The 27,500-nt window shown below is 49.0% G+C and overlaps 1 pseudogene; it reads right to left on the reverse strand.

Annotated features, from left to right (window-relative positions):
- LOC124018715 overlaps positions 1-27,500 on the reverse strand; it is a 119,909-nt pseudogene that overhangs the window by 17,903 nt on the left and 74,506 nt on the right.

A 27,500-nucleotide genomic window follows, 5' to 3' on the forward strand; every position in this document is an offset into this window, starting at 1 on the left:
TTTAGTAATGAGGATCTTCTGAGGTTTAGCAGACAATGAGGAGGAGAGGCGGAGAGGAAGAGGAAGAGGGGAGGAGAAGAGGTGGAGAGGAAGAGGAGAGGAGGAGGAGAGGAGGAGGAGGAGTAGAGGAGAGGAGAAGGAGAGGAGGAGGAGAAGAGGAGAGGAAGAGGGGAGGAGAAGAGGAGAGGAAGAGGGGAGGAGAAGAGGAAGAGGGGAGGAGAGGAGGAGGAGGGGAGGAGAGGAGAAGAGAAGGAGAGGAGGAGGAGGAGAGGAAGAGGGGAGGAGAGGAAGAGAGGAAGAGGAAGAGAGGGGGGAGAGGAGAGGAGGAGAGGAGAAGAGAAGGAGAGGAGAAGGAGAGGAGGAGGAGAAGAGGAGAGGAGAAGAGGAAGAGGGGAGGAGAGGAGGAGGAGTAGAGGAGAGGAGAATGAGAGGAGGAGGAGAAGTGGAGGGGAGGGGAGGAGAAGAGGGGAGGAGAGGAGGAGGAGGAGGAGAGGAGAAGAGAAGGAGAGGAGGAGGAGGAGAGGAAGAGGGGAGGAGAGGAAGAGAGGAAGAGGAAGAGGGGGAGAGGAGAGGAGGAGAGGAGAAGAGAAGGAGAGGAGAAGGAGGAGAGGAAGAGGAAGTGGGGAGGAGAGAAGGAGAGGAGGAGGAGGAGGAGAGGAAGAGGAAGAGGGGAGGAGAGGAAGAGAGGAAGAGAAAGAGGGGAGGAGAGGAGGAGGAGAGGAGAAGGAGAGGTGGAGGAGGAGAGGAGAAGGAGAGGAGAAGGAGAGGTGGAGGAGGAGAGGAGGAGAGGAGGAGGAAGAGAAGGAGAGGAGGAGGAGAGGAGGAGGAAGAGAAGGGGAGGAGGGCTGACAGCTCCATTTTGATGAGTCAATCCCAACCTCTGAATAAAGTGATGGGAACAGCAGAGCAAGCTGTTTCTCAGCCTCCCGCAGGAGATCATATTTACATAAAAGATGTTACTTCCTTTCCCAGGGTGCACCTCCCTTGGTTAGCTTCCCTCTCCCTGCACGCCCTGGGAGCTAGTGACTGAACGTGTGTCCGACCGTGTGTGTGTGTGTGTGTGTGTGTGTGTGTGTGTGTGTGTGTGTGTGTGTGTGTGTGTGTGTGTGTGTGTGTGTGTGTGTGTGTGTGTGTGTGTGTGTGTGTGTGTGTGTGTGTGTGTTCCACAATGTGCTGCGTGTAAAACCCATAATGAGAGCTCCACCAGGCAGCATAATATAACAAACACAGCACCTCTCAGAACCATTGTGCAGTTTCTGGTTATTATAAAGTGGAACCTATTGATGTCTGTCTGAAAACCCAGACAGTCATGTTCTGTAATACCAGGAAGAGGAAGAGAAATCACATGGACGTCCCCCCAAACTTGGTTCAGGAGACGCCAGGATTAGATCTCATTTAATAACGACGACAACACCTTGGTTCAGGAGACGCCAGGATTAGATCTCATTTAATAACTACAACAACACCTTGGTTCAGGAGACGCCAGGATTAGATCAACAGCTCATTTAATAACTACAACAACACCTTGGTTCAGGAGACGCCAGGATTAGATCTCATTTAATAACGACAACAACACCTTCGTTCAGGAGACGCCAGGATTAGATCTCATTTAATAACTACAACAACACCTTGGTTCAGGAGACGCCAGGATTAGATCAACAGCTCATTTAATAACTACAACAACACCTTGGTTCAGGAGACGCCAGGATTAGATCAACAGCTCATTTAATAACTACAACAACACCTTGGTTCAGGAGACGCCAGGATTAGATTTCATTACAACAATGTTAACCAGGGGTCTGGTCAGTAGTAACCAGTCTGGTCAGTAGTAACAGAGATGATAACCAGGGGTCTGGTCAGTACTCACCAGTCTGGTCAGTAGTAACAGTGATGTTAACCAGGGGTCTGGTCAGTAGTAACAGTGATGATAACCAGGGGTCTGGTCAGTAGTAACAGAGATGTTAACCAGGGGTCTGGTCAGTAGTAACAGTGATGTTAACCAGGGGTCTGGTCAGTAGTAACAGAGATGCTAACCAGGGGTCTGGTCAGTACTCACCCGTCTGGTCAGTAGTAACAGAGATGTTAACCAGGGGTCTGGTCAGTAGTCACCCGTCTGGTCAGTAGTAACAGAGATGATAACCAGGGGTCTGGTCAGTACTCACCAGTCTGGTCAGTAGTAACAGTGATGTTAACCAGGGGTCTGGTCAGTAGTAACAGAGATGTTAACCAGGGGTCTGGTCAGTAGTAACAGAGATGATAACCAGGGGTCTGGTCAGTAGTAACAGAGATGATAACCAGGGGTCTGGTCAGTAGTAACAGAGATGTTAACCAGGGGTCTGGTCAGTAGTAACAGTGATGTTAACCAGGGGTCTGGTCAGTAGTAACAGTGATGTTAACCAGGGGTCTGGTCAGTAGTAACATAGATGTTAACCAGGGGTCTGGTCAGTACTCACCAGTCTGGTCAGTAGTAACAGTGATGTTAACCAGGGGTCTGGTCAGTAGTAACAGAGATGTTAACCAGGGGTCTGGTCAGTAGTAACAGAGATGTTAACCAGGGGTCTGGTCAGTACTCACCAGTCTGGTCAGTAGTAACAGTGATGTTAACCAGGGGTCTGGTCAGTACTCACCAGTCTGGTCAGTAGTAACAGAGATGTTAACCAGGGGTCTGGTCAGTACTCACCAGTCTGGTCAGTAGTAACAGTGATGTTAACCAGGGGTCTGGTCAGTAGTAACAGAGATGTTAACCAGGGGTCTGGTCAGTAGTAACAGTGATGTTAACCAGGGGTCTGGTCAGTAGTAACAGTGATGTTAACCAGGGGTCTGGTCAGTAGTAACAGAGATGCTAACCAGGGGTCTGGTCAGTACTCACCCGTCTGGTCAGTAGTAACAGAGATGTTAACCAGGGGTCTGGTCAGTAGTAACAGTGATGTTAACCAGGGGTCTGGTCAGTAGTAACAGTGATGTTAACCAGGGGTCTGGTCAGTAGTAACAGAGATGTTAACCAGGGGTCTGGTCAGTAGTAACAGTGATGTTAACCAGGGGTCTGGTCAGTAGTAACAGTGATGTTAACCAGGGGTCTGGTCAGTAGTAACAGTGATGTTAACCAGGGGTCTGGTCAGTAGTAACAGTGATGTTAACCAGGGGTCTGGTCAGTAGTAACAGTGATGTTAACCAGGGGTCTGGTCAGTAGTAACAGAGATGTTAACCAGGGGTCTGGTCAGTAGTAACAGAGATGATAACCAGGGGTCTGGTCAGTAGTAACAGAGATGTTAACCAGGGGTCTGGTCAGTAGTAACAGTGATGTTAACCAGGGGTCTGGTCAGTACTCACCCGTCTGGTCAGTAGTAACAGAGATGTTAACCAGGGGTCTGGTCAGTAGTAACAGAGATGATAACCAGGGGTCTGGTCAGTACTCACCAGTCTGGTCAGTAGTAACAGTGATGTTAACCAGGGGTCTGGTCAGTACTCACCAGTCTGGTCAGTAGTAACAGAGATGATAACCAGGGGTCTGGTCAGTAGTAACAGAGATGTTAACCAGGGGTCTGGTCAGTAGTAACAGTGATGTTAACCAGGGGTCTGGTCAGTAGTAACAGTGATGTTAACCAGGGGTCTGGTCAGTAGTAACATAGATGTTAACCAGGGGTCTGGTCAGTAGTAACAGAGATGTTAACCAGGGGTCTGGTCAGTAGTAACAGGGATGTTAACCAGGGGTCTGGTCAGTAGTAACAGAGATGTTAACCAGGGGTCTGGTCAGTAGTAACAGTGATGTTAACCAGGGGTCTGGTCAGTACTCACCAGTCTGGTCAGTAGTAACAGCGATGTTAACCAGGGGTCTGGTCAGTAGTAACAGTGATGTTAACCAGGGGTCTGGTCAGTACTCACCAGTCTGGTCAGTAGTAACAGCGATGTTAACCAGGGGTCTGGTCAGTAGTAACAGTGATGTTAACCAGGGGTCTGGTCAGTAGTAACAGTGATGATAACCAGGGGTCTGGTCAGTAGTAACAGAGATGTTAACCAGGGGTCTGGTCAGTAGTAACAGTGATGATAACCAGGGGTCTGGTCAGTAGTAACAGTGATGATAACCAGGGGTCTGGTCAGTAGTAACAGTGATGATAACCAGGGGTCTGGTCAGTAGTAACAGAGATGTTAACCAGGGGTCTGGTCAGTAGTAACAGTGATGATAACCAGGGGTCTGGTCAGTACTCACCCGTCTGGTCAGTAGTAACAGAGATGTTAACCAGGGGTCTGGTCAGTAGTAACAGTGATGTTAACCAGGGGTCTGGTCAGTAGTCACCAGTCTGGTCAGTAGTAACAGTGATGTTAACCAGGGGTCTGGTCAGTAGTAACAGTGATGTTAACCAGGGGTCTGGTCAGTAGTAACAGAGATGTTAACCAGGGGTCTGGTCAGTACTCACCAGTCTGGTCAGTAGTAACAGAGTTGATAACCAGGGGTCTGGTCAGTAGTAACAGAGATGTTAACCAGGGGTCTGGTCAGTACTCACCAGTCTGGTCAGTAGTAACAGAGTTGATAACCAGGGGTCTGGTCAGTAGTAACAGAGATGTTAACCAGGGGTCTGGTCAGTAGTAACAGAGATGTTAACCAGGGGTCTGGTCAGTAGTAACAGTGATGATAACCAGGTTTCTGGTCAGTAGTAACAGAGATGATAACCAGGGGTCTGGTCAGTACTCACCAGTCTGGTCAGTAGTAACAGTGATGTTTGCCAGGGGCCTGGTGTTTCCTCCCAGTCCAGACACTCCATTGACCGTCTCTACGTGGAAGGTGTAGTTGGCGTGTGTGGCAAAGTCCAGAATAGCCACCGAGGTCCCGGTGAGGCCCAGGAGGCGTGGTACGAAGCGCAGGTCGGTCTCACACGGCTCACAGTCCTCCTCGCCACCGGAGGCGCCACTGCCACAGCGCTGGCACATGATGTTATAAGTCAGGTCCTTCCTGCCACCGCTGTCGCTAGGTGGAGACCAGGTGAGGAACAGAGCCGTCTCGTTCATGAGAGAGACCAGGTTCCTGGGGGCCGATGGAGCGCCTGGAGAGAGAGGGAGAGAGAGACCAGGTGAGGAACAGAGCCTTCTCGTTCATGAGAGAGACCAGGTTCCTGGGGGCCGATGGAGCGCCTGGAGAGAGAGGGAGAGAGAGACCAGGTGAGGAACAGAGCCGTCTCGTTCATGAGAGAGACCAGGTTCCTGGGGGCCGATGGAGCGCCTGGAGAGAGAGGGAGGAGGGGAGGGAGAAAGTGAGAGAGAGAGAGAGAGAGAGAGAGAGAGAGAGAGAGAGAGAGAGAGAGAGAGAGAGGGAGAGAGAGAGAGGGAGTGAGAGACCAGGTGAGGAACAGAGCCTTCTCGTTAATGAGAGAGATCAGGTTCCTGGGGGCCGATGGAGCGCCTGGAGAGAGAGGGAGTGAGAGACCAGGTGAGGAACAGAGCCTTCTCGTTAATGAGAGAGACCAGGTTCCTGGGGGCCGATGGAGCACGAGAAAAGAGAGAAAAGGGGAGGGAGTGAGGTTTCTCCCTTGATAACAAGACCTTGCCCACTGCCTTAGTTAAAGCCTCCCTGTTCTCCTCCCTTGACCCCACTGCCTTAATTAAAGCCTCCCTGTTCTCCTCCCTTGACCCCACTGCCTTAGTTAAAGCCTCCCTGTTCTCCTCCCTTGACCCCACTGCTTTAGTTAAAGCCTCCCTGTTCTCCTCCCTTGACCCCACTGCCTTAGTTAAAGCCTCCCTGTTCTCCTCCCTTGACCCCACTGCCTTAGTTAAAGCCTCCCTGTTCTCCTCCCTTGACCCCACTGCCTTAGTTAAAGCCTCCCTGTTCTCCTCCCTTGACCCAATGCCCACTGCCTTAGTTAAAGCCTCCCTGTTCTCTGTCCTTAACCCAATGCCCACTGCCTTAGTTAAAGCCTCCCTGTTCTCTGTCCTTGACCCAATGCCCACTGCCTTAGTTAAAGCCTCCCTGTTCTCCTCCCTTGACCCCACTGCCTTAGTTAAAGCCTCCCTGTTCTCCTCCCTTGACCCCACTGCCTTAGTTAAAGCCTCCCTGTTCTCCTCCCTTGACCCAATGCCCACTGCCTTAGTTAAAGCCTCCCTGTTCTCCTCCCTTGACCCCAGGCCCACTGCCTTAGTTAAAGCCTCCCTGTTCTCCTCCCTTGACCCCATGCCCACTGCCTTAGTTAAAGCCTCCCTGTTCTCTGTCCTTGACCCAATGCCCACTGCCTTAGTTAAAGCCTCCCTGTTCTCCTCCCTTGACCCCATGCCCACTGCCTTAGTTAACACCTCCCTGTTCTCCTCCCTTGACCCCATGCCCACTGCCTTAGTTAAAGCCTCCCTGTTCTCCTCCCTTGACCCCATGCCCACTGCCTTAGTTAAAGCCTCCCTGTTCTCCTCCCTTGACCCCATGCCCACTGCCTTAGTTAAAGCCTCCCTGTTCTCCTCCCTTGACCCCATGCCCACTGCCTTAGTTAAAGCCTCCCTGTTCTCCTCCCTTGACCCCATGCCCACTGCCTTAGTTAAAGCCTCCCTGTTCTCCTCCCTTGACCCCATGCCCACTGGCAGTAACTCCCATACTGAAGAAAGAGGGCCTGAGATCCTCACCAACTACAGGACTACCTCAAACCTCCCCAACTACAGGACTACCTGAAACCTCCCCTTCCTCACCAACTACAGGACTTCCTCAAACCTCCCCTTCCTCACCAACTACAGGACTACCTCAAACCTCCCCTTCCTCACCAACTACAGGACTACCTCAAACCTCCCCTTCCTCACCAACTACAGGACTACCTCAAACCTCCCCTTCCTCCCCAACTACAGGACAACCTCAAACCTCCCCTTCCTCACCAACTACAGGACAACCTCAAACCTCCCCTTCCTCACCAACTACAGGACAACCTCAAACCTCCCCTTCCTCACCAACTACAGGACAACCTCAAACCTCCCCAACTACAGGACTACCTCAAACCTCCCCTTCCTCACCAACCACAGACCCTGTATCCACAACAGTGTCCCTGGTTAGTCTGTCATCATGTTTAGTGTTCTCCCTGTTAGTCTGTCATCTTGTTTAGTCTGTCATCATGTTTAGTGTTCTCCCTGTTAGTCTGTCATCTTGTTTAGTCTGTCATCATGTTTAGTCTGTCATCATGTTTAGTGTTCTCCCTGGTTAGTCTGTCATCATGTTTAGTCTGTCATCATGTTTAGTGTTCTCCCTGGTTAGTCTGTCATCATGTTTAGTCTGTCATCATGTTTAGTGTTCTCCCTGGTTAGTCTGTCATCATGTTTAGTGTTCTCCCTGGTTAGTCTGTCATCATGTTTAGTCTGTCATCATGTTTAGTGTTCTCCCTGGTTAGTCTGTCATCATGTTTAGTCTGTCATCATGTTTAGTGTTCTCCCTGGTTAGTCTGTCATCATGTTTAGTGTTCTCCCTGGTTAGTCTGTCATCATGTTTAGTGTTCTCCCTGGTTAGTCTGTCATCATGTTTAGTGTTCTCCCTGGTTAGTCTGTCATCATGTTTAGTCTGTCATCATGTTTAGTGTCCTCCCTGGTTAGTCTGACATCATGTTTAGTGTTCTCCCTGGTTAGTCTGTCATCATGTTTAGTGTTCTCCCTGGTTAGTCTGTCATCATGTTTAGTGTTCTCCCTGTTTAGTCTGTCATCATGTTTAGTGTTCTCCCTGGTTAGTCTGTCATCATGTTTAGTGTTCTCCCTGGTTAGTCTGTCATCATGTTTAGTGTTCTCCCTGTTTAGTCTGTCATCATGTTTAGTCTGTCATCATGTTTAGTGTTCTCCCTGGTTAGTCTGTCATCATGTTTAGTGTTCTCCCTGGTTAGTCTGTCATCATGTTTAGTGTCCTCCCTGGTTAGTCTGTCATCATGTTTAGTCTGTCATCATGTTTAGTGTTCTCCCTGGTTAGTCTGTCATCATGTTTAGTCTGTCATCATGTTTAGTCTGTCATCATGTTTAGTGTTCTCCCTGGTTAGTCTGTCATCATGTTTAGTGTTCTCCCTGGTTAGTCTGTCATCATGTTTAGTGTTCTCCCTGGTTAGTCTGTCATCATGTTTAGTCTGTCATCATGTTTAGTGTTCTCCCTGGTTAGTCTGTCATCATGTTTAGTGTTCTCCCTGTTTAGTCTGTCATCATGTTTAGTCTGTCATCATGTTTAGTGTCCTCCCTGGTTAGTCTGACATCATGTTTAGTGTTCTCCCTGGTTAGTCTGTCATCATGTTTAGTGTTCTCCCTGGTTAGTCTGTCATCATGTTTAGTGTTCTCCCTGGTTAGTCTGTCATCATGTTTAGTCTGTCATCATGTTTAGTGTTCTCCCTGGTTAGTCTGTCATCATGTTTAGTGTTCTCCCTGGTTAGTCTGTCATCATGTTTAGTGTTCTCCTGGTTAGTCTGTCATCATGTTTAGTCTGTCATCATGTTTAGTGTTCTCCCTGGTTAGTCTGTCATCATGTTTAGTCTGTCATCATGTTTAGTGTTCTCCCTGGTTAGTCTGTCATCATGTTTAGTCTGTCATCATGTTTAGTGTTCTCCCTGGTTAGTCTGTCATCATGTTTAGTGTTCTCCCTGGTTAGTCTGTCATCATGTTTAGTGTTCTCCCTGGTTAGTCTGTCATCATGTTTAGTGTTCTCCTGGTTAGTCTGTCATCATGTTTAGTGTTCTCCTGGTTAGTCTGTCATCATGTTTAGTCTGTCATCATGTTTAGTCTGTCATCATGTTTAGTGTTCTCCCTGGTTAGTCTGTCATCATGTTTAGTCTGTCATCATGTTTAGTGTTCTCCCTGTTTAGTCTGTCATCATGTTTAGTCTGTCATCATGTTTAGTGTTCTCCCTGGTTAGTCTGTCATCATGTTTAGTGTTCTCCCTATTTAGTCTGTCATCATGTTTGGTGTTCTCCCTGGTTAGTCTGTCATCATGTTTAGTGTTCTCCCTGGTTAGTCTGTCATCATGTTTAGTGTCCTCCCTGGTTAGTCTGTCATCATGTTTAGTGTCCTCCCTGGTTAGTCTGTCATCATGTTTAGTCTGTCATCATGTTTAGTGTCCTCCCTGGTTAGTCTGTCATCATGTTTAGTGTCCTCCCTGGTTAGTCTGTCATCATGTTTAGTCTGTCATCATGTTTAGTGTTCTCCCTGGTTAGTCTGTCATCATGTTTAGTCTGTCATCATGTTTAGTGTCCTCCCTGGTTAGTCTGTCATCATGTTTAGTGTTCTCCCTGTTAGTCTGTCATCATGTTTAGTGTTCTCCCTGGTTAGTCTGTCATCATGTTTAGTCTGTCATCATGTTTAGTCTGTCATCATGTTTAGTGTCCTCCCTGGTTAGTCTGTCATCATGTTTAGTCTGTCATCATGTTTAGTGTCCTCCCTGGTTAGTCTGTCATCATGTTTAGTCTGTCATCATGTTTAGTCTGTCATCATGTTTAGTGTTCTCCCTGGTTAGTCTGTCATCATGTTTAGTGTTCTCCCTGGTTAGTCTGTCATCATGTTTAGTGTTCTCCCTGGTTAGTCTGTCATCATGTTTAGTGTTCTCCCTGGTTAGTCTGTCATCATGTTTAGTGTTCTCCCTGGTTAGTCTGTCATCATGTTTAGTGTTCTCCCTGGTTAGTCTGTCATCCTGTTTAGTGTTCTCCCTGGTTAGTCTGTCATCATGTTTAGTCTGTCATCATGTTTAGTGTCCTCTCTGGTTAGTCTGTCATCATGTTTAGTCTGTCATCATGTTTAGTGTTCTCCCTGGTTAGTCTGTCATCATGTTTAGTGTTCTCCCTGGTTAGTCTGTCATCATGTTTAGTGTTCTCCCTGGTTAGTCTGTCATCATGTTTAGTCTGTCATCATGTTTAGTCTGTCATCATGTTTAGTGTTCTCCCTGGTTAGTCTGTCATCCTGTTTAGTGTTCTCCCTGGTTAGTCTGTCATCATGTTTAGTGTGCTCCCTGTTTAGTCTGTCATCATGTTTAGTGTTCTCCCTGTTTAGTCTGTCATCATGTTTAGTCTGTCATCATGTTTAGTGTTCTCCCTGGTTAGTCTGTCATCATGTTTAGTGTTCTCCCTGTTAGTCTGTCATCATGTTTAGTGTTCTCCCTGGTTAGTCTGTCATCATGTTTAGTCTGTCATCATGTTTAGTGTTCTCCCTGGTTAGTCTGTCATCATGTTTAGTCTGTCATCATGTTTAGTGTTCTCCCTGGTTAGTCTGTCATCATGTTTAGTGTTCTCCCTGGTTAGTCTGTCATCATGTTTAGTCTGTCATCATGTTTAGTGTTCTCCCTGGTTAGTCTGTCATCATGTTTAGTGTTCTCCCTGTTTAGTCTGTCATCATGTTTAGTCTGTCATCATGTTTAGTGTCCTCCCTGGTTAGTCTGACATCATGTTTAGTGTTCTCCCAGGTTAGTCTGTCATCATGTTTAGTGTTCTCCCTGGTTAGTCTGTCATCATGTTTAGTGTTCTCCCTGGTTAGTCTGTCATCATGTTTAGTGTTCTCCCTGGTTAGTCTGTCATCATGTTTAGTCTGTCATCATGTTTAGTGTTCTCCCTGGTTAGTCTGTCATCGTGTATAGTGTTCTCCCTGGTTAGTCTGTCATCATGTTTAGTCTGTCATCATGTTTAGTGTTCTCCCTGGTTAGTCTGTCATCATGTTTAGTCTGTCATCATGTTTAGTGTTCTCCCTGGTTAGTCTGTCATCATGTTTAGTGTTCTCCCTGGTTAGTCTGTCATCATGTTTAGTGTTCTCCTGGTTAGTCTGTCATCATGTTTAGTGTTCTCCCTGGTTAGTCTGTCATCATGTTTAGTCTGTCATCATGTTTAGTGTTCTCCCTGGTTAGTCTGTCATCATGTTTAGTGTTCTCCTGGTTAGTCTGTCATCATGTTTAGTGTTCTCCCTGGTTAGTCTGTCATCATGTTTAGTGTTCTCCCTGTTAGTCTGTCATCATGTTTAGTGTTCTCCCTGGTTAGTCTGTCATCATGTTTAGTCTGTCATCATGTTTAGTCTGTCATCATGTTTAGTGTTCTCCCTGGTTAGTCTGTCATCATGTTTAGTCTGTCATCATGTTTAGTGTTCTCCCTGGTTAGTCTGTCATCATGTTTAGTGTTCTCCCTGGTTAGTCTGTCATCATGTTTAGTGTTCTCCCTGGTTAGTCTGTCATCATGTTTAGTGTTCTCCCTGGTTAGTCTGTCATCATGTTTAGTGTTCTCCCTGGTTAGTCTGTCATCATGTTTAGTCTGTCATCATGTTTAGTCTGTCATCATGTTTAGTCTGTCATCATGTTTAGTGTTCTCCCTGGTTAGTCTGTCATCATGTTTAGTCTGTCATCATGTTTAGTGTTCTCCCTGCTTAGTCTGTCATCATGTTTAGTCTGTCATCATGTTTAGTGTTCTCCCTGGTTAGTCTGTCATCATGTTTAGTCTGTCATCATGTTTAGTGTTCTCCCTGGTTAGTCTGTCATCATGTTTAGTGTTCTCCCTATTTAGTCTGTCATCATGTTTGGTGTTCTCCCTGGTTAGTCTGTCATCATGTTTAGTGTTCTCCCTGGTTAGTCTGTCATCATGTTTAGTGTTCTCCCTGGTTAGTCTGTCATCATGTTTAGTGTTCTCCCTGTTTAGTCTGTCATCATGTTTAGTGTTCTCCCTGTTTAGTCTGTCATCATGTTTAGTGTTCTCCCTGGTTAGTCTGTCATCATGTTTAGTGTTCTCCCTGGTTAGTCTGTCATCATGTTTAGTGTTCTCCCTGGTTAGTCTGTCATCATGTTTAGTCTGTCATCATGTTTAGTCTGTCATCATGTTTAGTGTTCTCCCTGGTTAGTCTGTCATCATGTTTAGTGTTCTCCCTGGTTAGTCTGTCATCATGTTTAGTCTGTCATCATGTTTAGTGTTCTCCCTGGTTAGTCTGTCATCATGTTTAGTGTTCTCCCTGGTTAGTCTGTCATCATGTTTAGTGTTCTCCCTGGTTAGTCTGTCATCATGTTTAGTGTTCTCCCTGTTAGTCTGTCATCATGTTTAGTGTTCTCCCTGGTTAGTCTGTCATCATGTTTAGTCTGTCATCATGTTTAGTCTGTCATCATGTTTAGTGTTCTCCCTGGTTAGTCTGTCATCATGTTTAGTCTGTCATCATGTTTAGTCTGTCATCATGTTTAGTCTGTCACCTTGTTAGTGTTCTCCCTGGTTAGTCTGACATCATGTTTAGTCTGTCATCATGTTTAGTGTTCTCCCTGGTTAGTCTGTCATCATGTTTAGTCTGTCATCATGTTTAGTGTTCTCCCTGGTTAGTCTGTCATCATGTTTAGTCTGTCATCATGTTTAGTGTTCTCCCTGGTTAGTCTGTCATCATGTTTAGTCTGTCATCATGTTTAGTCTGTCATCATGTTTAGTGTTCTCCCTGGTTAGTCTGTCATCATGTTTAGTCTGTCATCATGTTTAGTGTTCTCCCTGTTAGTCTGTCATCATGTTTAGTCTGTCATCATGTTTAGTGTTCTCCCTGGTTAGTCTGTCATCATGTTTAGTGTTCTCCCTGGTTAGTCTGTCATCATGTTTAGTCTGTCATCATGTTTAGTGTTCTCCCTGGTTAGTCTGTCATCATGTTTAGTCTGTCATCATGTTTAGTGTTCTCCCTGGTTAGTCTGTCATCATGTTTAGTCTGTCATCATGTTTAGTGTTCTCCCTGGTTAGTCTGTCATCATGTTTAGTGTTCTCCCTATTTAGTCTGTCATCATGTTTGGTGTTCTCCCTGGTTAGTCTGTCATCATGTTTAGTCTGTCATCATGTTTAGTGTTCTCCCTGGTTAGTCTGTCATCATGTTTGGTGTTCTCCCTGGTTAGTCTGTCATCATGTTTAGTGTTCTCCCTGGTTAGTCTGTCATCATGTTTAGTGTTCTCCCTGGTTAGTCTGTCATCATGTTTAGTGTTCTCCCTGGTTAGTCTGTCATCATGTTTAGTCTGTCATCATGTTTAGTGTTCTCCCTGGTTAGTCTGTCATCATGTTTAGTGTTCTCCCTGGTTAGTCTGTCATCATGTTTAGTGTTCTCCCTGGTTAGTCTGTCATCATGTTTAGTCTGTCATCATGTTTAGTCTGTCATCATGTTTAGTGTTCTCCCTGGTTAGTCTGTCATCCTGTTTAGTGTTCTCCCTGGTTAGTCTGTCATCATGTTTAGTGTTCTCCCTGTTTAGTCTGTCATCATGTTTAGTGTTCTCCCTGTTTAGTCTGTCATCATGTTTAGTCTGTCATCATGTTTAGTGTTCTCCCTGGTTAGTCTGTCATCATGTTTAGTGTTCTCCCTGGTTAGTCTGTCATCATGTTAGTCTGTCATCATGTTTCGTGTTCTCCCTGGTTAGTCTGTCATCATGTTTAGTCTGTCATCATGTTTAGTGTTCTCCTGGTTAGTCTGTCATCATGTTTAGTGTTCTCCCTGGTTAGTCTGTCATCATGTTTAGTGTTCTCCCTAGTTAGTCTGTCATCATGTTTAGTCTGTCATCATGTTTAGTGTTCTCCCTGGTTAGTCTGTCATCTTGTTTGGTGTTCTCCCTGGTTAGTCTGTCATCATGTTTAGTGTTCTCCCTAGTTAGTCTGTCATCATGTTTAGTCTGTCATCATGTTTAGTGTTCTCCCTGGTTAGTCTGTCATCATGTTTAGTGTTCTCCCTGGTTAGTCTGTCATCATGTTTAGTCTGTCATCATGTTTAGTGTTCTCCCTGGTTAGTCTGTCATCATGTTTAGTGTTCTCCCTGGTTAGTCTGTCATCATGTTTAGTGTTCTCCCTGGTTAGTCTGTCATCATGTTTAGTCTGTCATCATGTTTAGTGTTCTCCCTGGTTAGTCTGTCATCATGTTTAGTGTTCTCCCTGGTTAGTCTGTCATCATGTTTAGTGTTCTCCCTGGTTAGTCTGTCATCATGTTTAGTGTTCTCCCTGGTTAGTCTGTCATCATGTTTAGTCTGTCCCTCGCCCTCCACCTCCCCTCTCCCTCCCCTCCCCCCTCTCCCTCCCTCCCCCTCCGCCTCCCCTCTCCCTCCCCTCACCCTCTCTCCCTCCCTACCACTCCACCTCCCCTCTCCCTCCCCTCCCCCTCCGCCTCCCCTGACCCCCTCTCCTCCCCCTCTGCCTCCCTCCCCCTCCGCCTCCCCTCACCCCCTCTCCCTCCCCCTCTGCCTCCCTCCGCCTCCCCTCTCCCTCCCCTCCTCCCTCTCCTCACCCCCCCTCTCCCTCCCTCCCCCTCCGCCTCCCCTCACCCCCTCTCCCTCCCCTCCTCCCTCTCCTCACCCCCTCTCCCCCCCCCTCACCCCCTCCCCCTCCGCCTCCCCTCTCCCTCCCCCTCCCCCCCTCTCCCTCCCTCCCCTCCGCCTCTCCTCACCCCCTCTCCCTCTCCCCCGCCCTCCTCCCGCTCCCTCTCCTCACCCCCTCTCCCTCCCTCCCCCTCCGCCTCCCCTCTCCCTCCCCTCCCCCTCTGCCTCCCCCCTCCCCCCCCCCTCCCTCCCTCTCCCTCTCCTCACCCCCTCTCCCTCCCTCCCCTCTCCCTCCCTCCCCCTCCGCCTCCCCTCTCCCCCCCTCTGCCTCCCTCCCCCTCCCCCTCTCCCTCCTCCCTCTCCCTCTCCCTCCCTCCCTTCCCCTCCCCCTCTCCCTCCCCTCCCCCTCCCTCTCCCTCTCCTCACCCCCTCTCCCTCCTTCCCCCTCCGCCTCCCCTCTCCCTCCCGTCCCCCTCTCCCTCCCCTCCCCCTCCTCCCTCTTCCTCTCCTCACCCCCTCTCCCCTCTCCCTCCTTCCCCCTCCGCCTCCCCTCTCCCTCCCCCTCCTCCCTCTCCCTCTCCCTCTCCTCACCCCCTCTCCCTCCCCTCCCCCTCTCCCTCCCCTCCCCCTCTCCCTCCCCTCACCCCCTCTCCATCCCCTCCCCCTCTCCCTCCCCTCACCCCCTCCCTCCCCCTCCCCTCCCCCTCTCCCTCCCCTCACCCCCTCCCTCCCCCTCCGCCTCCCCTCTCCCTCCCTCCCTCCCCCTCTCCCTCCCCTCCCTCCCCTCACACCCCCTCTCCCTCCCCTCCTCTCCCTCCCCTCACCCCCTCCCTCCCCCTCCGCCTCCCCTCTCCCTCCCTCCCTCCCCTCCCCCTCTCTTCTCTGTTCTGAGCCAGGTGTGACTGTCTGTGTTCTAGAAGGTGGGTTAGAGTCTACAGTAGCTACAGAGCCTGAGATACGATGCCAGAAAACGAACTGTCTATTTATGGCAAGTTTCCAGGTTTCCACATTAATAATGATGAGGAGAATAAGGTGTGATATTATCACTACCCTAACACACACACACACACACACATACACACACACACACACACTTAAGCGTGAATGATGCACGCACCTACACACAGAAAATATGACATTGTCGCAGAAAAATAGGTGTACTTATTGTCTGACCATGTAAAGAAACCAATTATTTATTTGGCCTCTCTCTCTCTCTCTCTTTCTGCCTCGTTCTGTCTCTCTCAGTCTCTATCTCTCTCTCTCTTTATGCCTCGTTCTGTCTCTCTCTCTCTCTCTCTCTCTCTCTCTCTCTCTTTATGCCTCGTTCTGTCTCTCTCTCTCTCTCTCTCTCTCTCTCTCTCTCTCTCTCTCTCTCTCTCTCTCTCTCTCTCTCTCTCTCTCTCTCTCTCTCTCTCTCTCTCTCTCTCTCTGTCTCTCTCTCTCTCTGTCTCTCTCTCTGTCTCTCTCTCTCTCTGTCTCTCTCTCTCTCAACCCCCCTGCCAGAGAAATACATTAACTCACGTGTGCATGCCATGGTGGAGGGGTCCTTGGCTGCCCGGTAGAAGCCTTTGTCACAGTGGCAGAGTGTGGCTGCCTGGTCATGGCTGGAACTGTGGGTAGGACACTTGGAACACTTGATAATCCCTGACAAAGCCTTGTAGGACCCTGGTCTACATGCTGGAGAGACAGAGAGAGAGAGAGACATAGAGAGAGAGAGACAGAGAGACAGAGAGACAGAGAGAGAGAGAGAGAGACAGAGAGAGACATAGAGAGACAGAGAGAGAGAGAGAGAGAGACAGAGAGAGAGAGAGAGAGAGAGAGAGAGAGAGAGAGAGAGACAGAGAGACAGAGAGACAGAGAGAGAGAGACAGACAGAGAGAGAGAGAGACAGAGAGAGAGAGAGAGAGACAGAGAGAGAGAGAGAGAGAGAGACAGAGAGAGACAGAGAGAGACAGAGAGAGACAGAGAGAGAGAGAGAGAGAGAGAGAGAGAGACAGAGAGAGACAGAGAGAGAGAGAGAGAGAGAGAGAGAGAGAGACAGAGAGACAGAGAGAGAGAGAGAGACAGAGAGAGTCAGAGAGAGACAGAGAGAGAGAGAGACAGAGAGAGAGAGAGAGAGAGAGTCAGAGAGAGACAGAGAGAGAGAGAGAGAGAGAGAGAGAGAGAGAGAGAGAGAGAGAGAGAGAGAGAGAGAGAGAGAGAGAGAGAGAGAGAGAGAGAGAGAGAGAGAGAGATGGGACAGACAGAGAGAGAGAGAGAGAGACAGAGAGAGAGACAGAGAGAGAGAGAGAGACAGAGAGAGAGGGAGAGACAGAGAGAGAGAGAGAGAGAGAGACAGAGAGAGAGAGAGAGACAGAGACAGAGAGAGAGAGAGAGGGGACAGACAGAGAATGCTTAAGATGGAAGCGAATACTAAGAGTCCATTTTGTATTACCCAATGATGCAACCAAACAAACCCTCTCTCTTTCACACACACACACACACACACACACACACACACACACACACACACACACACACACACACACACACACACACACACACACACACACACACACACACACACACACACACACACACACACACACCCTTAGAGGAAGCATTTTTGGTTGCAGCTAGAACCTTTTCTACAGAGGGTTCTACATGGAACCAAAAAGGGTTCTACCTGGACAGCCGAGGAGAGACCTTTTTTTCTAAGAATGTGGGTCTCACTCCCTCTCTCTCTCTCTCTCTCACTCTGTCTCTCCCTTTCTCTCTCTCCCTCTCCCTCCCTGCCTCCCTACCTCCCTCCCTCCCTCTCCGTCTCTCCCTCAGGATCCACAGTCTTTATTTGGGTATATCTGGAACTTTCTAAAGTGAAAGTCCATCCAAATAATGCTGAATCACTTGCATACAATCAATTGTGCTGATTTAAATTCACAAGGAATCCATCTTCCAACCCATCCCTGACATGAGACCTGTGTTGAAACCAAATAAGAATAGGAAATAATATATGAAAGAAAATGTCTTGGGAACCACAACTCTCCTAGAGGAGATGATTCACAATTCCTGCTTGTTTGGACAACCTGACTCCTAGAGGAGGTGATTCACAACTCCTGTTTGTTTGGACAACCTGACTCCTAGAGGAGATGATTCACAATTCCTGTTTGTTTGGACAACCTGACTCCTAGAGGAGATGATTCACAATTCCTGCTTGTTTGGACAACCTGACTCCTAGAGGAGATGATTCACAACTCCTGTTTGTTTGGACAACCTGACTCCTAGAGGAGATGATTCACAATTCCTGTTTGTTTGGACAACCTGACTCCTAGAGGAGATGATTCACAATTCCTGCTTGTTTGGACAACCTGACTCCTAGAGGAGGTGATTCACAACTCCTGCTTGTTTGGACAACCTGACTCCTAGAGGAGGTGATTCACAACTCCTGCTTGTTTGGACAACCTGACTCCTAGAGGAGGTGATTCACAACTCCTGCTTGTTTGGACAACCTGACTCCTAGAGGAGATGATTCACTACTCCTGCTTGTTTGGACAACCTGACTCCTAGAGGAGATGATTCACAACTCCTGCTTGTTTGGACAACCTGACTCCTAGAGGAGACACTAATCTTCCATTCCTCTGAGTCAGGAGACATTTAGAGGTCAGGAGTTTAGTCAGGAGACATTTATAGGTCAGGAGTTCAGTCAGGAACCATTTAGAGGTCAGGAGTTTAGTCAGGAGACATTTAGAGGTCAATAGTTCAGTCAGGAGACATTTAGAGGTCAATAGTTCAGTCAGGAGACATTTAGAGGTCAATAATTCAGTCAGGACGAGCCCGTTAACACAAACGTTGAAAATGTACAATAATAGACTGTTCATAGACTGTTCATAGACTGTTCATATACTGTTCATAGACTGGTCATATACTGTTCATAGACTGTTCATAGACTGTTCATAGACTGTTGATAGACTGGTCATATACTGTTCATAGACTGTTCATAGACTGTTCATAGACTGTTCATAGACTGTTCATAGACTGGTCATATACTGTTCATAGACTGGTCATATACTGTTATACTGTGAATAGACTGTTCATATACTGTTCATAGACTGTTCATAGACTGTTCATAGACTGTTCATAGACTGTTGATAGACTGATCATAGACTGTTTATAGACCGCTCATAGACCGTTCATAGACCGTTCATAGACCATTCATAGACTGGTCATAGACTGGCCATATACTGTTCATAGACTGTTCATAGACTGTTCATAGACTGTTCATAGACTGGTCATAGACTGGCCATAGACTGGTCATAGACTGGCCATAGACTGGCCATAGACTGTTCATAGACTGGCCATAGACTGGCCATGTTCCATTGCTTTACCGTAAAGAAAAGCATAAAGTCTAATGGTAACCTGAGCAACAGTGTGTTCTCCACATGAGTTAGTGCCGTGTGTGTGCGCGTGTGCGTGTGCGTGCGTGCGTGTGTGTGTGTGTGTGTCAGGTAAACCATTTTATCATTAACATAAACAGAGATTGTGGAATAAAATGAGATGACAGTTCTCCTGCAGTTTTACATTTACATGAAGTAAGAAAGCGGGCCAAGTCAGCGCTACGGTGCTACCGACCCTGGTACACTAATGCTGCCTGCCGTATCTCTCTATACCCCCCCCCCTCCCCCCGCCTCCTCTCCCTTCTCCCCTCCATCCACCCATCAGTACCTCCTTCCCTCCTCCTCTATCCTCCATCCATCAGTACCTCCTTCCCTCCTCCTCTCCCTCCTCCCCTCCATCCATCAGTAGCTCCTTCCCTCCTCCTCTCCCTTCTCCCCTCCATCCATCAGCACCTCCTTCCCTCCTCCTCTCCCTTCTCCCCTCCATCCATCTGTAGTTCCTTCCCTCCTCCTCTCCCTTCTCCCCTCCATCCATCAGTACCTCCTTCCCTCCTCCTCTCCCTTCCCCCCTCCATCCATCCATCAGTACCTCCTTCCCTCCTCCTCTCCCTTCTCCCCTCCATCCATCAGTACCTCCTTCCCTCCTCCTCTCCCTTCTCCCCTCCATCCATCCATCAGTACCTCCTTCCCTCCTCCTCTCCCTTCTCCCCTCCATCCATCCATCAGTACCTCCTTCCCTCCTCCTCTCCCTTCTCCCCTCCATCCATCAGTACCTCCTTCCCTCCTCTCCCTTCTCCCCTCCATCCATCCATCAGTACCTCCTTCCCTCCTCCTCTCCCTTCTCCCCTCCATCCATCCATCAGTACCTCCTTCCCTCCTCCTCTCCCTTCTCCCCTCCATCCATCCATCAGTACATCCTTCCCTCCTCCTCTCCCTTCTGCCCTCCATCCATCGGTACCTCCTTCCCTCCTCCTCTCCCTTCTCCCCTCCATCCATCCATCAGTACCTCCTTCCCTCCTCCTCTCCCTTCCCCCCTCCATCCATCCATCGGTACCTCCTTCCCTCCCCTTCCCTTCCTCCCTCCCTCCCTCCCTCCCTCCCACCTCCTCTCCCTTCTCCCCTCCATCCATCCATCAGTACCTCCTTCCCTACTCCTCTCCCTTCTCCCCTCCATCGATCCATCAGTACCTCCTTCCCTCCTCCTCTCCCTTCCCCCTCCCTCCATCCATCCATCGGTACCTCCTTTCCCCCTCCTCTCCCTTCCCCCTCCATCCATCCATCGGTACCTCCTTCCCTCCTCCTCTCCCTTCTCCCCTCCATCAGTACCTCCTTCCCTCCTCCTCCTCTCCCTTCTCCCCTCCATCGATCCATCGGTACCTCCTTCCCTCCTCCTCTCCCTTCCCCCTCCATCCATCCATCCATCCATCAGTACCTCCTTCCCACCTCCTCCTGATCTCTCTCTCTTTCTCGTTCCCTCTTTCCCCTGACTCTTTATCAGGAGATGACAATAAGCATTGCAGATTGCCTCCCTCCACCTGTCTTCCCCAGCAGGGAGGAGAGAGCGAAGCACAATCACTGAATACTCTCAGAAGCTGTAAATAATAGCAGGGACACACTGTATTATTAAAGATAATAAGATACCTAGTGGTACGTCTGTCCCTTACTCCCTCCCTTCCCTCACGACCCCCCCTTCCCTCACTTCCCCCTCCCTTCCTTCCTCCCCCTTCCCTCACTTCCCCCTCCCTTCCTCCCTCCCTTCCACCCCATTCCCTCGCTCCCCCTTCCCTCACTTCCTCCTCCCTTCCACCCCATTCCCTCGCTCCCCCTTCCCTCACTTCCCCCTCCCTTCCTCCCTCCCTTCCTCCCCCTTCCCCCTCCCTTCCTCCCTCCCTTCCTCCCCCTCCCTTCGTCCCCCTTCCATCACTTCCCCCTCCCTTCCTCCCTCACTTCCTCCCCCTTCCCCCTCCCTTCCTCCCTCCCTTCCTCCCTCCCTTCCTCCCCCTTCCCTCACTTCCCCCTCCCGTCCTCCCTCCCTTCCTCCCCCTTCCCCCTCCCTTCCTCCCCCTTCCCTCACTTCCCATTCTCATTTCTCACAACTCATTCTAAAACAAGTCATTCTACACCTCTTTCTACAACTCATTCTACAACTCATTCTACAACACCTCAATCTAAAACACCTCATTCTTCAACAACTCATTCTAAAACACCTCATTCTAAAACACCTCATTCTAAAACACCTCATTCTAAAACAACTCATTCTAAAACAACTCATTCTAAAACAACTCATTCTAAAACAAATTCTAAAACACCTCATTCTAAAACAACGCATTCTAAAACACCTCATTCTAAAACACCTCATTCTAAAACAACTCATTCTAAAACAACTCATTCTAAAACAACTCATTCTCCACCTCTTTCTACAACTCATTCTACAACTCATTCCGAAACTCGTTCTATGACTCATTCTACGACTAAACTAAATCCTCTTCCTGAATGGAACTCAATGAAACAACGTCAAGACAGACACCAACATACTGGTAGACCTACAACCAAACCAGGTGTGATGAATCCAGCCAGGTGTTAATAACACACGCTCTATGGCACACCGCTAACTGAGTAGGCCTTTAGGCATGTATAGCTAAAGGCTTCCTGGCTCACCGCTAACTGAGTAGGCCTTTAGGCATGTATAGCTAAAGGCTTCCTGGCTCACCGCTAACTGAGTAGGCCTTTAGGCATGTATAGCTAAAGGCTTCCTGGCACACCGCTAACTGAGTAGGCCTTTAGGCATGTATAGCTAAAGGCTTCCTGGCACACCGCTAACTGAGTAGGCCTTTAGGCATGTATAGCTAAAGGCTTCCTGGCACACCGCTAACTGAGTAGGCCTTTAGGCATGTATAGCTAAAGGCTTCCTGGCACACCGCTAACTGAGTAGGCCTTTAGGCATGTATAGCTAAAGGCTTCCTGGCACACCGCTAACTGAGTAGGCCTTTAGGCATGTATAGCTAAAGGCTTCCTGGCTCACCGCTAACTGAGTAGGCCTTTAGGCATGTATAGCTAAAGGCTTCCTGGCACAACGCTAACTGAGTAGGCCTTTAGGCATGTATAGCTAAAGGCTTCCTGGCACACCGCTAACTGAGTAGGCCTTTAGGCATGTATAGCTAAAGGCTTCCTGGCACACCGCTAACTGAGTATGCCTTTAGGCATGTATAGCTAAAGGCTTCCTGGCACATCGCTAACTGAGTAGGCCTTTAGGCATGTATAGCTAAAGGCTTCCTGGCACACCGCTAACTGAGGAGGCCTTTAGGCATGTATAGCTAAAGGCTTCCTGGCTCAACGCTAACTGAGTAGGCCTTTAGGCATGTATAGCTAAAGGCTTCCTGGCTCACCGCTAACTGAGGAGGCCTTTAGGCATGTATAGCTAAAGGCTTCCTGGCTCAACGCTAACTGAGTAGGCCTTTAGGCATGTATAGCTAAAGGCTTCCTGGCTCACCGCTAACTGAGTAGGCCTTTAGGCATGTATAGCTAAAGGCTTCCTGGCTCACCGCTAACTGAGGAGGCCTTTAGGCATGTATAGCTAAAGGCTTCCTGGCTCAACGCTAACTGAGTAGGCCTTTAGGCATGTATAGCTAAAGGCTTCCTGGCTCACCGCTAACTGAGTAGGCCTTTAGGCATGTATAGCTAAAGGCTTCCTGGCTCACCGCTAACTGAGGAGGCCTTTAGGCATGTATAGCTAAAGGCTTCCCGGTTGGTTGTGGTCTTCCCCAATGGGAATCATCTCGCTAATGCCTACCGCCATGCACCACTACACAAGGTAAGGTCCCTCTCCTCTACACTCGGCTGTTTTACAAAAGCCAAGCTCACTTGAGCAAAATCCTCCCACCTGAAAACACTCAGATATTAATTCCAGGTTCCGTATGGAAGACGAAAGGAGAATGGGTGGATGGCTGCAGTATTAAGATTTGCGTCCCAAATGTCACCCTATCCCCTACATAGTGCACTACTTGTGACCAGGGCCCATGCACTATATAGGGAATAGGGTGCCATTTGGGATGCATGCCTAAGACTTTTCCCCTCTACAACATGGTGGAATAATCAGGCTGTTTTATCAGGTTTTATTCCTCAGGGGGACATGGAGGTGGATGAGGGGAGAGCGGCAGTGAAATCATTTGAGCTAAAAACAGAAAGAGAAAAGGGCTGAAATTGCTGCATAGTTGTCCTGACTCTGGAAGTGGTCGGCGTAGCAGTGTAATGTAAGACTGTCTGGGGCTGAATATGTGAGAACTAGTGTGTCATTATAAAACAAACAAAACCACATAAACGCACATTACACACTAGCATCCACAAACAACGACATCAACACATCGTAGGTTTTCACTGGGCTGGTTGGTTACACTGGGCTGGTTGGTTACACTGGGCTGGTTGGTTACACTGGGCTGGTTACTGCTCTCCACAGGGCTGGTTACTGTTCTCCACTGGGCTGGTTACTGTTCTCCACTGGGCTGGGCTAGTTACTGTTCTCCACTGGGCTGGTTACTGTTCTCCACTGGGCTGGTTACTGCTCTCCACTGGGCTGGGCTAGTTACTGCTCTCCACTGGGCTGGGCTAGTTACTGCTCTCCACTGGGCTGGTTACTGCTCTCCACTGGGCTGGTTACTGTTCTCCACTGGGCTGGTTACTGTTCTCCACTGGGCTGGGCTAGTTACTGTTCTCCACTGGGCTGGGCTAGTTACTGCTCTCCACTGGGCTGGGCTAGTTACTGCTCTCCACTGGGCTGGTTACTGTTCTCCACTGGGCTGGTTACTGTTCTCCACTGGGCTGGTTACTGTTCTCCACTGGGCTGGTTACTGTTCTCCACTGGGCTGGGCTGGTTACTGTTCTCCACTGGGCTGGTTACTGCTCTCCACTGGTCTGGGCTGGTTACTGCTCTCCACTGGGCTGGTTACTGTTCTCCACTGGGCTGGGCTAGTTACTGCTCTCCACTGGGCTGGTTACTGTTCTCCACTGGGCTGGTTACTGCTCTCCACTGGGCTGGTTACTGCTCTCCACTGGGCTAGTTACTGCTCTCCACTGGGCTAGTTACTGCTCTCCACTGGGCTAGTTACTGCTCTCCACTGGGCTGGTTACTGCTCTCCACTGGGCTGGTTACTGTTCTCCACTGGGCTGGTTACTGTTCTCCACTGGGCTGGTTACTGTTCTCCACTGGGCTGGTTATTGCTCTCCACTGGACTGGTTACTGTTCTCCACTGGGCTGGTTACTGTTCTCCACTGGGCTGGTTACTGTTCTCCACTGTGCTGGGCTGGTTACTGTTCTCCACTGGGCTGGTTACTGCTCTCCACTGGTCTGGGCTGGTTACTGCTCTCCACTGGGCTGGTTACTGTTCTCCACTGGGCTGGGCTAGTTACTGCTCTCCACTGGGCTGGTTACTGTTCTCCACTGGGCTGGTTACTGCTCTCCACTGGGCTGGTTACTGCTCTCCACTGGGCTAGTTACTGCTCTCCACTGGGCTAGTTACTGCTCTCCACTGGGCTAGTTACTGCTCTCCACTGGGCTGGTTACTGTTCTCCACTGGGCTGGTTACTGTTCTCCACTGGGCTGGTTACTGTTCTCCACTGGGCTGGTTACTGTTCTCCACTGGGCTGGTTACTGTTCTCCACTGGGCTGGTTACTGCTCTCCACTGGGCTGGTTACTGCTCTCCACTGGGCTGGTTACTGCTCTCCACTGGGCTGGTTACTGTTCTCCACTGGGCTGGTTACTGTTCTCCACTGGGCTGGTTACTGCTCTCCACTGGGCTGGTTACTGTTCTCCACTGGGCTGGTTACTGCTCTCCACTGGGCTGGGCTGGTTACTGTTCTCCACTGGGCTGGTTACTGTTCTCCACTGGGCTGGTTACTGTTCTCCACTGGGCTGGTTACTGTTCTCCACTGGGCTGATTACTGTTCTCCACTGGGCTGATTACTGTTCTCCACTGGGCTGGTTACTGTTCTCCACTGGGCTGGGCTGGTTACTGTTCTCCACTGGGCTGATTACTGTTCTCCACTGGGCTGATTACTGTTCTCCACTGGGCTGATTACTGTTCTCCACTGGGCTGGTTACTGTTCTCCACTGGGCTGGTTACTGCTCTCCACTGGGCTGGTTACTGTTCTCCACTGGGCTGGGCTGGTTACTGTTCTCCACTGGGCTGGGCTGGTTACTGTTCTCCACTGGGCTGGGCTGGTTACTGTTCTCCACTGGGCTGGTTACTGTTCTCCACTGGGCTGGTTACTGTTCTCCACTGGGCTGGTTACTGTTCTCCACTGGGCTGGTTACTGTTCTCCACTGGGCTGATTACTGTTCTCCACTGGGCTGATTACTGTTCTGGGCTGGGCTGGTTACTGTTCTCCACTGGGCTGGTTATTGCTCTCCACGGGGCTGGTCACTGCTCTCCACTGGGCTGGTTACTGTTCTCCACTGGGCTGGTCACTGTTCTCCACTGGGCTGGTTAATGCTCTCCACTGGGCTGGTTAATGCTCTCCACCTCTTCATTCACTAGTTACCATGGAGGAATGGAGAGAGACCTGATAAACCACTGATGTGGCAGTCGTTTTGTGTTCTGTTCTGTTTCCGCGTTCCAGACTCAAAGTCTCAAGAGTTTACACCATTTTAATTGAATTGCTGTGAATCACTCACAGTTAGAGATTGATTGCGCGCACACACACACACACACACACACACACACACACACACACACACACACACACACACACACACACACACGTTCAGATCTGAGCGGAGCAGTGTTCTCGCGTGTGTGTGTGTGTGCGAGTGCATGTGAAACAGTGTTTACCCCCTGTCTCTATCTGTTATGGAGATAGAGTGGTAAGAGATATATATATAGTACACTACCCCTAGGAGACCAAGGCTACGTCCCAAACAGGACCCTACATAGTACACTACCCCTAGGAGACCAAGGCTACGTCCCAAACAGGACCCTATATAGTACACTACCCCTAGGAGACCAAGGCTACGTCCCAAACAGGACCCTACATAGTACACTACCCCTAGGAGACCAAGGCTACGTCCCAAACAGGACCCTATATAGTACACTACCCCTAGGAGACCAAGGCTACGTCCCAAACAGGACCCTACCCTATAGTACACTACCCCTAGGAGACCAAGGCTACGTCCCAAACAGGACCCTATATAGTACACTACCCCTAGGAGACCAAGGCTACGTCCCAAACAGGACCCTATATAGTACACTACCCCTAGGAGACCAAGGCTACGTCCCAAACAGGACCCTATATAGTACACTACCCCTAGGAGACCAAGGCTACGTCCCAAACAGGACCCTACCCCTAGGAGACCAAGGCTACGTCCCAAACATAGTACACTACTCCCAAACAGGACCCTATATAGTACACCCTAGGAGACCAAGGCTACGTCCCAAACAGGACCCTATATAGTACACTACCCTAGGAGACCAAGGCTAGGAGACGTCCCAAACAGGACCCTATATAGTACACTACCCCTAGGAGACCAAGGCTACGTCCCAAACAGGACCCTATATAGTACACTACCCCTAGGAGACCAAGGCTACGTCCCAAACAGGACCCTATATAGTACACTACCCCTAGGAGACCAAGGCTACGTCCCAAACAGGACCCTACATAGTACACTACCCCTAGGAGACCAAGGCTACGTCCCAAACAGGACCCTATATAGTACACTACCCTAGGAGACCAAGGCTACGTCCCAAACAGGACCCTATATAGTACACTAACCCTAGGAGACCAAGGCTACGTCCCAAACAGGACCCTATATAGTACACTACCCCTAGGAGACCAAGGCTACGTCCCAAACAGGACCCTATATAGTACACTACCCCTAGGAGACCAAGGCTACGTCCCAAACAGGACCCTATATAGTACACTACCCCTAGGAGACCAAGGCTACGTCCCAAACAGGACCCTATATAGTACACTACCCCTAGGAGACCAAGGCTACGTCCCAAACAGGACCCTATATAGTACACTACCCCTAGGAGACCAAGGCTACGTCCCAAACAGGACCCTATATAGTACACTACCCCTAGGAGACCAAGGCTACGTCCCAAACAGGACCCTATATAGTACACTACCCCTAGGAGACCAAGGCTACGTCCCAAACAGGACCCTATATAGTACACTACCCCTAGGAGACCAAGGCTACGTCCCAAACAGGACCCTATATAGTACACTACCCCTAGGAGACCAAGGCTACGTCCCAAACAGGACCCTATATAGTACACTACCCCTAGGAGACCAAGGCTACGTCCCAAACAGGACCCTATATAGTACACTACCCCCTAGGAGACCAAGGCTACGTCCCAAACAGGACCCTATAGTACACTACCCCTAGGAGAGGAGAGAACAGGGGAAGAGGGCACCAGTTCTAATATTTCATTATATGGGGGGAGGGGGGGTAGTTGAAATATTTAATTATATGGGGGGGGGTGAAGTCGTGTAGTTGTAATATTAAAATATATGGGGGGGGGCTGTGAAATAGTGTAGTTGTAATATTTAAATATATGGGGGGCTGTGAAATAGTGTAGTTGTAATATTTAATTATAAGGGGGGGGGGGGGGCTGTGAAATAGTGTAGTTGTAATATTTAATTATATGGGGGGCTGTGAAATAGTGTAGTTGTAATATTTAAATATATGGGGGGGCTGTGAAATAGTGTAGTTGTAATATTTAATTATATGGGGGGGCTGTGAAATAGTGTAGTTGTAATATTTAATTATATGGGGGGGGGGGGGCTGTGAAATAGTGTAGTTGTAATATTTAAATATATGGGGAGGGGACTGTGAGATAGTGTAGTTGTAATATTTAAATATATGGGAGGGGACTGTGAGATAGTGTAGTTGTAATATTTAAATATATGGGAGGGGACTGTGAAATAGTGTAGTTGTAAT

This window comes from Oncorhynchus gorbuscha, unplaced genomic scaffold (assembly GCF_021184085.1).
Source record: "Oncorhynchus gorbuscha isolate QuinsamMale2020 ecotype Even-year unplaced genomic scaffold, OgorEven_v1.0 Un_scaffold_572, whole genome shotgun sequence".
NCBI lineage: Eukaryota > Metazoa > Chordata > Actinopteri > Salmoniformes > Salmonidae > Oncorhynchus > Oncorhynchus gorbuscha.